This window comes from Uranotaenia lowii, chromosome 3 (genome assembly GCF_029784155.1).
Source record: "Uranotaenia lowii strain MFRU-FL chromosome 3, ASM2978415v1, whole genome shotgun sequence".
NCBI lineage: Eukaryota > Metazoa > Arthropoda > Insecta > Diptera > Culicidae > Uranotaenia > Uranotaenia lowii.
The window spans coordinates 27,874,705-27,892,247 of record NC_073693.1 but is presented as its reverse complement, the minus strand read 5'-3'; the positions used below and the strand labels follow the sequence as shown (position 1 = coordinate 27,892,247).

The 17,543-nt window shown below is 31.7% G+C and overlaps 1 protein-coding gene across 2 annotated transcripts in view; it reads right to left on the bottom strand.

Moving 5' to 3' along the window:
* The window catches only part of LOC129751377 (uncharacterized), a 508,402-nt gene that overhangs the window by 397,386 nt on the left and 93,473 nt on the right, over positions 1-17,543 (bottom strand). For both annotated transcript variants that reach the window (XM_055746844.1, XM_055746845.1), the window contains exon 2: positions 10,193-11,313. The gene's annotated coding sequence lies outside the window, so the exon portion shown is untranslated. The remainder of the gene's footprint in view (positions 1-10,192; positions 11,314-17,543) is intronic.

Sequence of the window (17,543 nt, the reverse complement as noted above, 5' to 3'; positions counted from 1 at the left end):
GTTAAAACCAAGTTAAACAATTTAAACTGCGTCTTCAAAATTTACTTGAATATTTCATTTTCTTGATTCAATGAGTTCAACAATTGAAAACGTTTGAAATCAGCAATACTCCTTATATTATTCTAAACTAATATTTCACCAGATTGAGAAGTAAGTACCTTCTAATTCCAATTAGAATTTTGAGAATTCAACTTTTGTCAGGATTTTAAAATTAGACGTTTGAAAACAAATGCTAGATTTATTTGAAAATCACAGGTTTACATTTAAATTTTAAAATCTTCGAAAAAATACTAAACAAAAAAATACTTTTTAAAAATCAAATAAATCAATATTATTCAAAATGACAAAAATTACAAATATGAAAATAATGACTTTTAATGAACAAAATTTCTTAACCCTCTCCTGCATGGACTATGAATCTGTAATGAATCCGAGTAAAAATTATTTTGTAAGCGAAAATATCTTCATTGCTCTCAATCCAAGAAAGTTACGCAAAAAAAAAATATTTCAATAGTTGGTTTTATGACTGCTTATTGAATTTTGAATGTTTTAAAATTGTTTGAATTCTTCATCGGTATTGAATTAAGCTTAAAAATGTGAAAAAAAATCTACAAGGACATAGGTATATTTTGGTGTCTCAAAATTCCATAGTATCTGAGAAACTTGGGGCTCAATCTCCAAATCATAGTATTGGGTGTTGGAACAATTTTTTGTATGGGGTCAACTGAAAAAAAAATCATGTTTAGAGGTATCGCAAACGCAACCTTTGAAAAAAGGCCACTTTTCAAAGATTGGATTTTAAAAATATTCAGGGTTCCAAAATATTTATTTTCACAAAGCTTGTTTATTTTCAACCTTTAAAATTTTGTTTGGACTAAAAACTACACGGAAAATGAACTGAATTTGTATCAAAATGTTAATTTTACATTGCATTTTACATTTACAATATTTTTTTTTCTTCAACTTACCAAAATGTGTAATCGTAAATTTTTTTTTCGATGCCGATGCCATTAAAAGATGCGGATTTCTGTGCCGCGGCCCGTGGCCTAGAGGATAGCCTTCAAGTCTGGTTTTTCATCAATTAATATTTTTTAACCAATTCATTGCCAATCAATGCACCGGCATCGATACATTTTACGCCCGGTACACATTATGGTCAGCTAAATAAAAAATGTATGGACAAAATTTTTTTTTTAGATAGCTTACTAATTTCAAATTTTGGTTACAAATGTTGTTCATTTTCCATTTTTTCGTTTATTTTTAAATCCAAACAAAATTAAAAAAAAAATAAAATCGTGCTTTGAGCGAATTTATGTACACAGAATTATTTTCTAAATTAAATCTTTTAAAAGTGTACATTAAATAGGATTTTTACAAAAGTTTATTTTAAACACCCAAATCCACGCCACTGCTTAACTTAAAAATTAAAATTATTAATCAAATTTTGATGAACAGCTAAAATTAGTCAAGAGTAACAATCTCGACCCAAAACGTAGTCCAAAATCTCAAAATCTTACCCCAAGTTTAAAATTTAACAACAGGTTTTTCAAAAAATTTCCCACTTGTTGATAGTCATTTAGTCTCAAGTATTGAATTCCAAATTTTGAACTCTAAAAAGTCTAACAGAATTCAAAACGTTAGAATAAATATATCAGATTGCCCAGATTTTGGGCAGATTTTTTCACTTTAATTGCTAAATTGAAAAAAAAAATTAAATTTAGTCCTTAGAATGATGTACCTTTCGTCCAAAAACTTTTTTAAATAAATTTCGTCAAAACAAACAAGAACGAATTTTCGGAAGCTTTTTATATGATTCTTAATCTGCTGATTTGTTTTGACAAAAAATCAATTTTTCAAATATGTTTCTTCTTGATTCTAATGGAACATTTCCGTAATTTGCCTGAATATTAGTCGTATTCTGATCAAAATTTTGAAACAGTATGCCTGTTTTATGCAAGGTTTTAACATAAAAACTTCAAAACTGCCCAGCCCAGATACTTGCTGAGAAACTTTTAGGATGAACCCAATCTTGGTTTTGTATTCCCAACTAAAATAAGATGGATTTTTCATATTCAAAACTCATCATTCCAGGATATGAAAAGAAAATATAAAAATTGAAACCATTGTTAAGATTTTGACTTGAAATTTTCATCATCCATTCAAAAGCGGAAGAAGCTCATTTTAGCCCCCTGGTAATGGACGCTTACTGTTCTCAGCACGGCAGTTAAAAAAAAAAAGAAAAATACCAAATCGCGATCAAAATTTATTCATGCTGAATTGAAACAGGAAAAAGTTTAATGAGTCGATAATTGAAAAATCTTAATTCTTTTTTTCATTCGAAATTTTTGTTTAAATTAACAAGTTCAATTACGAGTAAATAAGAGAAAAATTTATATTGAAACCATTAAATTCAGAATCAAATAAGAGATTTCTGGTTGAGCATTTTTTTTCGCATTTTGGTTTCAAATTAAAAGTAATTCTTTTCTGGAAATTGGATACAGATTTTCGTTTTATGCTTAAAATACAGAATTCTGACTCGGAATCAAAATTTGAAATACGTACTCAGCTTGAATATAAATTTTTTAATCAATATCAGAGTTTTATTGAAGATTCAAATTGAAGGAGATTGCAGTTTCCAAACTTTGATTCTTGATTCAAAATTCAATTTTCAAATGCAAGCAGAGTCAGTTTAAAAACACAAACCTGATGAAAATCACAAACAAAGAATAAGATCTGGATTCATTTTAAAGGATTTGTTTTATGATTGAAAAATTAAAAACCTCACGAACGTCAGCTCAGAAGGCAACGGTACTGACATGCCAACTGAGCTATAACACAATTCCTCGTTTTTGTTTAAGCTTCATGAGAAAAATTTGGCATCTCTCAGTACTTGTTTTTTAAAGTTGGGTTTGAAATAAATTTCAAAATGTAATAACTTCATCCTGAATAATTAGATAATATTCACCAAACCGCCCCCTCCCCCATGAGCCGTTTCTTACAACAGCCCTGCCCACAATTATCGTTGATTATCAGTATATTCATTTATTATTTAGGAACTGGTACTTCCTATCAGAAACAAACTATTTTTTTATTTGCAATTAAGAACTAGTTCCTAATTTATTGAAACTTTAAAATTGTTAATAATTTGTAAAGATTAAATGCTTAGTATAAAGGCACAAATTTTACGCTTGTTCCAGCTGAGGGTAAAGAAAATATTCAAAAATGTTCTCAAACTATAAGGAAAAATATACGATTTTTTTGTTGCTTCTGGAAAAAAAATCATTTGTATATTTATTTGTGTCAAAAACATTGTTTATTTATTTCAAAATGAGAAAAAATATATCGATATATTTTTTTCTTTCAATTTTTATTCAGAATAAAATAAATAAATATAACTATTAAGTTGTACAGCAAGTCAGTTTGAAATATATCCAACTGTTTTAAAATTTCTTGAAATAACAAGTTAAGGACAATTTCTATCAACCATTCAAAACTCTGGGTGCAAACCATCCCATGTTTGCCTGCATATTTGGACATTCAGCTCATGTGCACGTGATTATGGTCCATGGTTATGGTCCGAGAACCTATTCGTTCATCCTGTTCCTGCTGTTGGTCCTCGTCCTCGAGTTTGTCGGAGGACCGGAGGTTGACTTTTGGCACCCAACCGAACAACAGCCAAACAGAGCATTTTGCCTTTTTATGACGAAGACATGGGTTCCAGTGGAAATCGTGCCCCGGAATGCTCTCCACATTTCCACTGGCAATCTTATCTTTGCGAGTTTTTTCCTACTTTTATGTTTTATTTTTTGGCAGATGCTAGATGCTACGGGATAACAACACATCTCCACCGGCACTTGATAAGCAAAACGATTATAATTTGGTATGTGAATTTTACTATCTCTATCTGACCGATTCAATGGTGTTACGGATGGCTGAGGTCATGAAGATAAACACATAAAAATGCACTCCATTTGATTGATTACAAATTCATGTCCAAAATAATCTCTATGAAGAGTGTTTGCAAATCTGTTTAGAACGGTTATAAAAAACTTATTCGAAGAGCTAGTAGTGAATCATTTCAGTTTCTGGCAAACCTTTAGGACTTTAAAAAAATATCAAAATTTATTTAAACTGTTTTAAATAATGCCTTGATATTGTTTTTAACATTTGCAGAAAAGTAAATGAAAATATTTCTTTTAAATAAAGTAAACCTGACATATTTACTTGTTTTTATCCATTTCTGAACATTCCTAACTTGATTAAACTCAAATTAAAAATGGAATTTTTTTCCTTTTTAAAAATTCTTTCACTCTTGATTTCTAAAACAAAGTCAAAAACTCATCACTCTCGAGTGAGAATCATTTAATTCCTTACATTATACAACAATATGAAACAATAATAATCTATTTTTTATTTTTAAATAATCCAGGGCTTGTGATATAGCTCAGTTGGCAAGTCTGTTATCTCCTAAGCCAATGTCCGCGAGTTCGAGCCCAAGAGTAAACATCGAACACAGTTGTACCGGATAAGTTTTTTAATAACAATCCGCCAACTGTAACGTTGATAAAGTCGCGAATGCCATAAAGATGGCAAAACGACTATAATCGAAACAAAAAAAAATTAAATAAAATATCAAATAAGGCTGGAACAAAAACCAATTTGTTCTATTGTCACACATCCCCTTCTCTATTGAAATTTCCAAAAATCACGAAGGGGGAGTGAATAAAGTTTGAAGTATTTTATGTTAATTTCGAAAAAAACACCAAATTACAAGACCAAAATAAAATTGTGAAAGTTTAGAGTTATTTCATGCTTTGTTTTCTTGATTTGATTGAATTTTTCTATAAAAAAAATACTTGATTTATATGGTTTGTGCAATGATACAACAGACATTTTCTTGCATGTAGTGCAATTTATTCTTTCACATTATTTTTTAATATCCCTCTCCTCGCATTGTTCCAACTGCAAGTGACAAAAGAAGGATTTGAAATTTGTTTCGGCTAAATTGCAAAATATGATCATTGGTCATTCGTTCTTTATCCATCCGTCCGTTTCCATCTAATCCATCCGTCTAAAGTTTTCAATACTTTCATTCGATATTCTTCCAATAAGAATATAATACTTCACCGAAATGTCATTAATAATTCGATTAAAATCATAATCAACCGGTGATATCGGTTTACACAAACATTTTTATACAAGCTTTTTTCATGTGATTGATAATCATAACAAATAACAATAAAAGAGATCAGATTTTTTTTCATTTCGAAAACCGATTTCGATAAATTTTATCGTCCGAAATTTGTAGCATCTGTCAAATTTATCCTAGCAGCTCTTGTTTTGTTAAATTACATAAAAAATGTTCACAATTATTTGTTTTTACTGCAATTCATCATTGAAAACTCAAAAACTAAAATTTTTAATAACAAACCAAATCCGATTTAAAAAAGTAGGTATTAATTTTTCTCCGTTCAAATCAGGATTCAGATTTTGCAAAAATACATTAAGCATGAAGAATTCTAGTTTCAGCGATACGATGCTTGAAAATAATTTTAAAAAATTGAAAGAATAACAGATATTTTTTTGCTCGTATCACTAAAAGTAATGAACTTATAATAATCCTTTAAAAGTTTTGATAAATGTAATAGAAAATAACTTTTTATTCCCTAGGGGTGAAACATCCTTTTAAAACTCTTTATTGTTCAGAACGTTACTCAACCTACATTTTCTGCTAACATGACAAAGAGGCAAAATAAAAAAAAACAAAAAAATGCATTTAAAAATGGCAATTTTTGCTTGCTAGAGCTTTTACTAATTTCATTAAATGTTTTGCGAAGGTTTTATAAATCAATCAATTCCCTGCTATGCACAGCAGTTTTTTGAGATTTTTTGTTTTCAACGTAAGATTACACAGCTTGCAAATAAGCAGTCAAAAGCGCAAAAATTAAAAATAAATTGAAAATAAAATGGTATGACATCAAATATTTTTTCTTGAGTGCAAGTCAGATTAGTGCTTTGTTGATGTACTTTCAGTACATCTCTGGCAATTTTTGTAAGAAAAATGTAGTTTTCCCGTATACATTTCCATACAAAACTAAAACTCATTGGTAATCTCTTTGATTTTTTTTTAATTTAGAAAAAAAGCTGATAATAATTCAAAACACTGCAGAAATGCACAGATTAATACAGAGTATAATTTTTAAAAATCAAGCGAAGGCTTCATCGTTTCAGTGTTATTCCAGGAAGTTTCATGAATTAATGGTTTTTTCCGTTTTATTCCTTTAAATAAGACGTCTTCAAAAATTGGTGATTATTTCTTAAACCTAAATATTATTTAATAAAAACAAAGTATTGTAAAATTAACGATTCCTCGCGATTCAAAATTGAAAAACAATTTAAATTTTACACTTTGAATATTTTTTTAGTCTTTGGTATAGGTTTCTGGGTAAAACATGTTTATAGTTACTGAAATTGCGATTCCAAAACACATTTGTAATGGCGTTAAGAGATAGGCTGGAATTTTTACTCGAAGAAGATACATTATTCGATCACACTAAATAATTTTTACGCTTATAATTTTTAATTTGATAAAAAGTCGAAAATTTCGATAAAAATGTTTATAGTTTCTAAAATAACAAAAACGGCGAATATGGAGAAAAAATAAAAAAAAGTGAAGTTTGTCAAAAAAGACAAAAATGTTAAAAAAAGTCAAGAGTTTCAACAATTTTCGAAATATCAAAAATGAAAAAAATTACGGATAGGTCAAAATAATCTAATGTGTCAAACATGACGAAAAAGTCAAACATGTATTAAATGTCAAATGATAAAAAATATAAAAAATGTCAAAAAGTCTAAAAATTTCAAAATCGTAAAAAATCCAAAAATGTCAACAATGGCAAAAGTGTCAAAAGTGCGTCCAAATTTTCAAAAATAAATGTCAGAAATTTCAAAAATATCAAAAATTTTGGAAATGTCATAAATGTCAGGAAAATAAAAAAAAAATAAAAAGCATAAAATGTTGAAAATGTCGTTAATAATTTCCAAAATTTAAAAAAATCAAAAACGGAGATATAAAAAATGTCAAAAATGTAAAGAATGTACGAATTTTTCAAAAATGATAACAAAAGTCTAACATTTCAATAAATTCAGAGATGTCAAAAATAAAAAAAAAATTCAAAAATGTAATAATTGTAGAAATAACGACACATTAACTAAGCTTATTTAATGTTGAAATAATGACACATCATAAGTATGAAGAATTTCAAAATTATCAAAAAAAAATCAAGAAAAGGTCATATATCAGAAAACAAGGTCAAACATAGGCAAATTGTCTCAGATGACAAAAAAGTTAAAAAACACCTCAAGTGTCATAAGTGTCAAAAATGACAAAAATTCCAAAAAGTCGAAAATATAAATAATGTCCAAAATGTCAAAAAATTCCAAAAAATTTGAAAATTTTCAAATGAATAGAAATCAAAAATAACAAAACAAAATACAAAAAAGGTCAACAATGGAAGAATATGAAATTTTTTGTGCTAAAAATTAAGAAACTTTTCGGTTCAATGGGGAAAAAGTTTAAAAAACCACGAAAGAATCCAATACCGTCAAACGGGGCATCATGCAAAAACAGCGTTAGATGCAACATTTGTATACCACAACACTCATTCAATTCTTATTTCAATATACTGTAATAAAGTTATCATTGAATGATAACAAATTGATGATGATATAATTTTTAACATCGTGAAAGATTTTTTTAAAACATTTTGATTCTCAAAAAAAAAATAAAAATTAGAGCAATAGATGTACAAATTTTTACATTTTTCGATGCCGTAAAACACTTTACCTAGTATGACCGATTTGCTTAATGATATCAACTTAAAAGTTATATATTGCTTTCATTATCCTATTTTAACACTGTTTGTGTGAAAATATTTTTCAAACAATCACCATTTTTTTTAAATAAATATTTTTATAATTCAGTTACCTGTCTGGGGCAAAATGCAATAAAATGCAAATCAAAACTAAACCTCATAAATCTCGTTGGGATATGATTGTTTTGCATTATGCGTTTGTTAATTTTAAAATTTCATCCATTCTAAGATTATTTTTTTTATTATTTTAGCTAATAGAATACTTTGTAGTATTTTTCTACCCGTAAATGTATGCAGCAAATTTACACTTTTTTCTTAGAAAAAATTTTCACAGAAAAAGTGTAAAATTTAATTCGAACAAAAAAAAATTACTGCAGTTGGTGCTTTATGCGTTATGACATCACAAATGTATCAAAAATTTTAAATTTTCAAACGTTTTCATAAGAATTTTCATTAAAAAGAAAGTTTGTTGCAACTTACCCCTTTTTCTTAGTAGGGTGAAAATTGCATGTTTTTGTAAATTTTAAAATAACTGGTAAAACTAATAATTTTTCTCACTACGACAATTTGGTATCCTTCAGTTCCTTTCAGTACAACTTTCCTTCAGTTAAATGTCAGGGATATCGATTGAACAAAATTCCAAATTGCGACCTTTATTGCCTTTCTAACCCTTGATTCTTTGGTATTCTGAGACCTATCTAGGGGTGTTTTTTTTTTTTTTGAGGAATTAAATGAAGGCTGTTTGAGCCACCGAACACTTCGAAAAAATGTAGTTATGGCTGATTTTACCTTCAATTCCCCTATATTTTTCAATAATTTATGAAAAAACTAAATTTGGACTTGAAAATTGTGAATCAATGTTGAAATGTTTGAGCAACCGCACGCATCGGAAAAAGGAATAATGGCAAATTTTTCCTCGATTTTCCTAAATTTTTATTTAAGTAGATAAAGCATGTTCAGACTTTAAAATTGATCCAAATAAGACTTATCTTGTGTGATTTGAGCCGCCGCATACTTCGGAAAATGGATTTATTGTTTAGTTTTTTGAAAAATATAGGGGATTTTACGTTGGGCTCTGTGGTTTAAATATCCTTCATCCGATTTATCGAGAAAAAAAAAGACACAGGGTATGTATCATTTTGATTCAAAATTCTCAAGCCCAACATGCTTTTTCCTGAATTTATTAAAAAGTGTTGGGAAATTTAGGGTAAAATCAGCCAAAACTCCATTTTACGATGCGTTCTGTGGCTCAAACAAACCTAATTTGATTTCTTAGAAAGAAAAATCACACAGGATAAGTCTCATATGGTTAAAAAATAATGATTAAGAACATGCTTTTTCATGCCATAACTTCAATTTCCAAGGCGTGTGGTGACTCAAACAGCCTTCATTTGTTTTTTTTTTTGAAAAAAAATATCATAAATTTGAATCAAAAGTTTCAAGTCCGAAAACACTGTTTTTATAATTAATTAAAAAATAGAGAGGAATCAAGAGTAAAATCAGCCATAACTCCATTTTAAGAAACGTGCGGTGCCTCAAACAGCCTTCATTCGACTCTTCGGAAGAAAACACACTAGATAGCTCTCATTTGCTCCAAAATCTTCCAGTCTGAACAAGCTTTTTCTGAACTATAATAAAAATGTTTAGAAAATGGTGGTAGAACGGCCATAGCTCTTGGATCCGATACGTGAGGTGGCTTAAATAGTCTTCATTCGATTTCTCGAAAAAAGTCTCATTAGTTTATATTTTCAAGTCCGAACTTACTTTTTTCATAATTATTTGAAACATATAGGGGAATCTAGGGTAAAATCAGCCTTTACCCCATTTTCCGAAGCATGTGGTAACTCTAACAGCTTAAGAATACAATTATTATGTTTTTCTTTATTCTCGAAACCTCTTTTGTGGATGACAAAATTCATGTTGAAAATTGAATTTTCCAATTAAAATTCTAATTAGATTCTGAATAAATTCTAATTTTTTGTATGAATAGTTTAATTGAAATAGAAGCACCAAATTTAAACCCACGTTATTGAATTGAGCAAAATTTCTACGTGATTTTTGCTTTTGTTGCTGCTGTTTTAACATGAAAAACCCCTATCGACATATTTTTCATAAGTCAATTTCCAATTACGATTTTTATTCCAGCGAAGCCAAACCAGAAACCCACGATGAACTGAGCCCACCCTCAAATCCGATTATCCCGGCAGTTGGTCGCTGATATCGTAACTATGCATGTAAAATCGTCAAACCGAGCTTGATATTGGCGAAGTAAAGCCAAACAACAACAAAAACAGCAAAAACGAGCTCTGAATCCTTACCTTGACTCGGCGTTGTGTTGTAATAAATGTTGTTGAATCTCACTCTTACGTACGCGCGTTTTTCCTCCTTTTCACTCTTCGATACTCTCAATGCCACTCGATAATCCGCTATTTAAATCATCATAAATCCACTTAAACGATTATCCACTTTGCCTACCCTGCGCTTCTATTTAGAACTGCGATTTTCCACCTCTCTTTTTTACATTTTCCGTTTGCTGTGTTGAGTAGTAGGAAAAATTGAATAAGCCCTTGCTAAACTTTCCCTCTGTGTGTGGTGCTGCATGAAATGGGGTAGATATTTTTCACACTGTCTGGCACTTTTTCTTTCACAAAACGGACGACCGATTTATTTTTTACACCTCTTTTTGTATCTACCTCTCCCCTTCATGGATTTTTCCGCCAACCATCGTTAGGCTTAGCCGTTTTTTTTTTTTGTACGGAAACTGTAACAAAACACACAGAGTGACTGTCACTTTTCCTTCTGGAGGGAATGGCTTTGATCTACTTCCGGAGTAAAAAAAAAACGGGCACATTCAGTGAGTGAGTTTTTACACTTATTTTTCCATCCCGAGGAACTCGCTCAGCTTCCACCAATCAAAAGAAAATTGAAAACAATAAAAACACATGGCGTTTCCGGATTTTCCTTATTTACTTTTAACAAAGCCCCTTTTCGCCGTTTCTCGGATCCGATCCAAAAATAAAAGGATAACGGATGACGACACTACGATGTGGTTGTATTGAACTCAGACAAAAAAAATCGCACTCGACACATACACAAGTAGCTTACACTTCCGGGTTTTCCCCTTCCCCAAACTGCTGTCAAGGCTTAATGTTTTTCCGATCTACGAAAGAGAGCGTGTGAATTTCAGCTAACGACCACGCAAGGTGTGATGTCCCACACAGGCGGGGTAAATTGAGTTTGCCACGTCGTAAAAGTTGCCTCCTCAGGCGTCAGGCGTTAGCAGAAAAGTTCCGGAATCGATTTCCTTCCCTGGATGCTACCGGGTATCTTGGCTCCGTTGATGAACAGGAACCGCCAGACCGCAGGCATCAGTAGCCGGGGGAGGTGGCGGTATTTTTTTACTTGTTTTATTTTGTCAGTTCCCGAGCCTTGTATCAACCTGTGAAAGAGAGAAGAAAAATACAAAGGAAATGATGAAAATCGATCGGTTAGTTTATTTTGCGTTTGAAGTTTAAAGTCGTCCTGGGGCGATGATTTCTTGTTTTGTTTATAACGTTTTTTTTCGTTTGTCATATTTGCTGTTTTTGTCATTCTTTATCATTTTTTAGTTGTTTTTTGTCATATTCAGTCTTTTGTTTTAATTTGTTTTTTCAACTTTTTGAATTTTTCATCTTTTTGACATTTTTGAGTACTTTATTAAGTTTTTAAAAATCTTTGGTTTTTATTGTTGCATTTCATCACCATTTCAGAACATAAAATCGTATTTTTTTTTGTTTCGGTTATAGTCGTTTTACCATCTTTATGGCATTCGCGACTTTATCAACGTTGCAGTTGGCGGATCGTTATTGAAAAACTATCTGGAACAACTGTGTTCGATGTTTACTTTTGGGCTCGAACTCACGGACATCGGCTCAGGAGACAACAGACTTGCCAACTGAGCTATATCACAAGCCCTCTAACATAAAATCGTATTTATGAAGTTTGTCTTAATCAAATTAATCCTGGTATAACAAAACTAAACGGTAATGTTATTTCTAAAAACCGTTCGATTTTGGCACATGTGCCAAAATCGGATGTTGCCAAAATCGAATGTTGCCAAAAACGAACGGGGTCTGTAATTGGAAATGGACCCTTTTGAAAGGGTTCGCCCATATAAACCGTCCAATGAACAAAACCCAAATTTTGTATTTGAGCTACTCGCACGCAAAGCTGGCAAAATCGCTTAAAGTTGCCAAATCAACCGTTACAAATGTAATTAAAGTGTTTGGGGAACGTTTTTCGACAGCCAGGAAGTCTGGATCGGGGGGAAATCGAAAACCGGAAGCCGCTGAGACGACAAAGAGAGTTGCCGGTAGTTTCAAGCGAAACCCTAACCTCTCTCTCCGAGATGCCGCAAATAAGCTGGGTGTGTCGTCTACAGCCGTGCATCGAGACAAAAAACGGGCCGGACTATCGACTTACAAGAAGGTAATGACTCCAAATCGCGATGACAAACAAAATACGACGGCAAAAGCGCGATCCCGGATGCTGCACACGGCGATGCTGACGAAGTTTGACTGTGTGATAATGGACGACGAAACCTACGTCAAAGCCGACTACAAACAACTTCCGGGACAGGAGTTTTATACTGCAAGAGGAAGGGGAAAGGTAGCAGATATATTCAAGCACATGAAACTGTCAAAGTTCGCGAAGAAATATCTGGTTTGGCCTGTACCTGTGGCTTGAAAAGCAGCATTATAATAGCTTCGGGGACTGTCAACCAAGAAATTAACGTGAAAGAATGTTTGAATAAACGTCTGCTGCCTTTCCTGAAGAAACACGGTTGTTCCGTACTATTTTCGCTGGATTGGGCATCTTGCCATTACGGTAAAAAGGCCATGGAGTGGTACACCGCCAACAACGTGCAGGTGGTTCCCAAGGACAAGAACTCTCCCAACACGCCAGAGCTCCGCCCAATTGAGAAATACTGGGCTATTGTCAAGCGGAACTTAAAGAAGACCAAAAAAAAAACTGCTAAGAACGAACAGCAGTTCAGGAAAACTGGCTTTCTGCGGCGAAGAAGGTGGACAGGGTGGCTGTACAAAATCTGATGGCAGGGGTTAAGCGGAAGGCTTGGCAATTCGGATTTGGAAAAACGGAAGCCCAACTGAATATTTTTCCTGAATTTTGACCTAATTAAACTTGAAAAAGAAATTTAATAATTTTTTAAATAAACGATTTCACCGATTTACACGCGTTTTTCCTTGACCAAATTTTGACCGTATCGCCCTTTATATATATAAAAAGCAATTTCTGTGGGTTTGTTTGTTTGTTTGTATGTCCTCTATAGACTCAGCCGTCTAAAGAGCTAGAGATCTGAAATTTGGCGTGGATGCTCATTAGGAGCAGGAATGATGAAAAATGTTTTCAGATTTTTGGATGACTTCTTCTGAAGGAGGTCGTCCATACAACACAAATATTTTTTTCGCGATATTGACGTTACTTTTCGTCGGATCGTGTTGAAAACTTGCACATGAGTGTTTTGAAAGACGAGCAATCAATTTCAGGGGTCAAATTTTGTGTAAGGGGTCAGCCAAAGGGGTCGTCCATATTATCTATTCACTGTTAATGCGGTATTGTCGTTATTATACATTGGATTCAGACGAAAAATTATACACGAGAGTTTTGAGAGACGAGCAATGGATTTCAGATATTAAATTCAGTGTAAGGTGCCGGCAAAGTGGGTGTCCATATTAACCTTCCAATATTTTTGAAATTTCATCTACATATATTATACATCGGATTGTAATGAAAATTTGCACACGGTAGTTTTCGGGGACGGGAAATCGATTTCAGATGTCAAATGTTTTGCCAGGGGTCGACGAAAGGAGTCGTCCATATAAATTAATTTTTTATTGTTTTTCGCAATATTGACGTTATAATACAATGGATAGCTTTGAAAATTTGCACAAGGGAGTTTTTAGGAAAGGGCAAACGATTTCAGATCTCAAAGATTGTAACTATAAGAGGTCACCGAAAGGGATTTAGCTCTTTGGCAATAATTGCGTTGTTATGCAACGGTTGAGTCGAAATTTATACACGGGTTTTTTTGGCACGGTCAATTGATTCCTGATTTAAAATTTAGTAGCAAACGACAGACAAAGTGCTCATCCAATATTTTTGCAATTATTACTTAACACTAAATTCAGAAGTGCATCTGGAAAATGCTTGGCAATAGACTTTCATACAAACTGTTCATGAAATATTCCAAGTTGAAAGCGAAACGCAGTTCGTATAGGATCAGCTAGTACCATATAGTTATGAAGTAGAGAGGGGTTAACATCTCTTTTTTTAAATTTTCCCGGGATCTCGGGAAATTCCGGAAATAGGGTGATCAGATTTTCCCCTCTCTGGGAACGTACAAATGGCCGGGAAATGGACACTTTAGTCAATAAATTGGATCTAAATTTTATTGCAAACAATTTGAAAATTATCAATTACAGAATGATATGCTAAATTCAGGACATTTACTTCTGTAACAAACATTTTCTAATAAAAGTTTATCATAATCAATAGTAGGAAACTTCAGGTGGAAAAGTTTCAATTTGAATTTCTTATTCCATTTAGAAATTGTAATGAAAATAAATAAAGAATCTCAGAATGGCCGACTGAACAAAAAGAATTTTTTAAATTGATTTTCGCTAAAAGCAAACAATAAGTTTTCTTTAATCATTCATATATAACCTTAACAGTAATGCAATGAGTTTAAAGTTCGAATGGGATTCTAAGTCATTTCTCTCAGAAAAAAAATGATTTCTTATGAATAATTCCTATTTCTTTCTTAATTTTTCGAGGTCTCAGGTCTCAGTTCTCAGATCTGAGGTCTCAGGTCTCAGGTCTCAGGTGTCAAGTGTCTGGTTTGAAGTCTCTGGTCTCAGGTATCAGGTCTCAGGTCCCAAGTATCAGGTCTCAAGTCTAAGGTTTTAGGTCTCAAGCTGAGGTCTCAGGTTTCAAGTCTCGAGTTCCATGTATAAGATTTCAGATCTCAAGTCTCACTTCTCAAGCCTAACGTTTCAGGTCTCAAGTCACAAGTCTCAGGTCCAATATTTATGTCTAAGTATCTCAATTTGTATTGCTTGAAGAATCCAATCAATGCTGTATATGTCGCTAAATTGTTCAAGTTGAAAACCATAAATACTAACAGGTTTATAAAATTTCAAATTAAATATACAATATTCGCGCGTTAATTGGACACTTTTTAATCAGACTCGCTTGGTAATCGGACATTTTTAGGAGCCGAGTTCAAAGCCAGTTTTACTCAATGTTCGAACTTTTCGTAGAAATAATTCCATAAATTTAAGTTTTTTTTTAAATTTTTAAGTTCCATAAATTTAAGTTTAAGTAAATTGAACTTATGTGTTTGTTGGAATCATTGAATATTTTGATCTGAAAAATCAATATCGTTGTAATATGTTTTGTGAAAATTTATAAATCCTCAAAAGGAAATTTTCCTCTGAACAACTTTGTCCAAGGCCATAACTCTTATAAGGCAAAAAAAAGTTGCTGTTGAATAGAAGTATGTGTTTTGGCATTGAGAATCAATCAATCCTACTGACATCACTGCTAGTGTCTATCGAAGTTTTCTTTGAAAAAGAGTCATGCATTATCTCACAAGGCACAAGCAGTGATGTCAGTTGAATTGCATTTTAATTTTAAAAGATAAATGCTCTATGTTTTAATAGCTATTAACTCATTTTTCTAATAAAATTTGAAGCTACGATATTGCACAAAGTTGTTCAGCGGAAAATTTTCTATTGAGAATTTCTTAAAAAATCTGCAAAACATCATGGATGAGTTTTGAACCAAAACGAAGCTTTTAAGACACCAAGGTTTGAAATATTTAAAATTTTAAGCAAAATTTAAGCAAAGAGCTGCGTTTTAAAAAACGGCACTTTTTAAACACGAAACTTTGAATTGTACCCTTGAAGAATTTCGTTAAAAAGTGGAAACTTAATGCTAAAAGGTATAAACTTTCAGTTGTTTAAACTTCTTTCGAAATAAAAAGTAAATAATGTACAATGCTACTTACATTCATAAACAATCAAAACCAAAAGTTTTATACACTCGTGAATTTTGTTCTCAAATTTTCAACAAAAAAAATTCCAAACCTCCCCTCTCTCTATAACGCGTCGAATTTTCAGTGATCCCGAATATGTGTTCTAGAAATCGTTCTAAAAATACACCTTGAACAAATCTTACATTTTTTTTATCAAACGAACGAAAGCTCACTATTCTTCAAATCCTTGATTGAGAGCACATGGATTGATAAGATTTATCTTAAGTGGATCCACTTATACAGAGCCAATTTCTAATCACAAAGATAACTCAGTTACTGGGAAACTTGCAAAACGAAATACCAGCTAAATTTTTGCGGTTGCAAGTACAGTAGAGACTATTTACTAATATTTTCTCTCTTAGAAATAAATGTTAGTTGATTCGAGATTACCAAGCTTTAATTTGTTCAACTTGAAAATTAAAATACGCAAAAGCTTGCCTTAAAACGTTTATTTTAATATTGATTATGATTTGGAAATACTTCAAGTCTATTAATTTTATTTCACCTTGTTTCTAATTATCTTTCGGGAAAGTCTATTTTCACCAGCGCTGGACGAGGGTTGTCATTAAACATGTGAAAAGAGAAAAAAGTCGATTTCCGTCATTTGAAGCTCTTTACCGAAATGCAGAATTTTTTTTCCTACCAAAACGCCCAATCACATTTGCAATGCATATCTGTCGATTCCCTTATCATTCCTTCTGGTCTACCACTTTTCAACCGCACACAGGTTTCATCGACCGCATATTTTAAAATCATTACTTCGAGACGTCGAAGCGTAAACCCAATATTTGACGTTCGACCTTTTCGTTTCGTTTCTGTTTTTTCCGAACGTCCCTGGTTAAAACGACTTCCAAGATGGATAGGAAATGTGTGACCCTGCATGGTTTTGCTTTAAAAAAAATTTGGAAAGTGATCCGATGGTCTAGTAATTTTTTATCTGAATCAATATTTGAATCTATCAATAACCAATTAGAACATTATAAATCACTACATAGATTTGGATGATTGATATACAAATTTTCTTAATCAACAATTGAAATAAAAAAAATGACAAAAATGACAAAAATGACAAAAATGACAAAAATGACAAAAATGACAAAAATGACAAAAATGACAAAAATGACAAAAATGACAAAAATGACAAAAATGACAAAAATGACAAAAATGACAAAAATGACAAAAATGACAAAAATGACAAAAATGACAAAAATGACAAAAATGACAAAAATGACAAAAATGACAAAAATGACAAAAATGACAAAAATGACAAAAATGACAAAAATGACAAAAATGACAAAAATGACAAAAATGACAAAAATGACAAAAATGACAAAAATGACAAAAATGACAAAAATGACAAAAATGACGAAAATGACAAAAATGACAAAAATGACTAAACAAAAATGACAAAAATGACGAAACTGACAAAAATAACAAAAATAACAAAAAAGGCAAGAACGACTTAAAATACAATGATAGAAAAAAAAAATACAAACTTGATTTCATTTTTCTCCTAAAGTTAAGTTCAACTTTCACATGTTCTAAGCATCAACACTGAGGAAGCTACCTCTTCA